The following is a 233-nucleotide window of genomic DNA, read 5'->3' as shown; positions in this document are numbered from 1 at the left end:
TAGGGGCTGGGTGGCGGGGAGGCAGCAGCCGCGGCCGAGAGCCAAGACAAGAGGCTGTGACTTGCCTTCCTCTTCCGGTGCCGTGATGGCCGAACGGTTAGCGCGTTGCACTGCGGATCCGGTGGCGCGGGATCGAATCCCCGTAATGCCAAGTGGCACTTAGTGCCACGCAGGTGCCATTGGAGAAGCCTCCCCCATCTGTCTCTCTCTACCTGTACTTCTACCTTTTTCTT

The 233-nt window shown here is 60.9% G+C and overlaps 1 protein-coding gene across 1 annotated transcript in view; it reads left to right on the top strand.

The window, feature by feature from the left end:
• LOC119592039 (integrator complex subunit 7-like) overlaps positions 1 to 233 on the top strand; it is a gene marked incomplete at its 3' end in the record, with an annotated part of 57,154 nt that overhangs the window by 24,174 nt on the left and 32,747 nt on the right.

The sequence above is a fragment of the Penaeus monodon genome, chromosome 29 (assembly GCF_015228065.2).
Source record: "Penaeus monodon isolate SGIC_2016 chromosome 29, NSTDA_Pmon_1, whole genome shotgun sequence".
Lineage (NCBI taxonomy): Eukaryota > Metazoa > Arthropoda > Malacostraca > Decapoda > Penaeidae > Penaeus > Penaeus monodon.
This window is presented reverse-complemented; position numbering and strand designations above follow the sequence as displayed.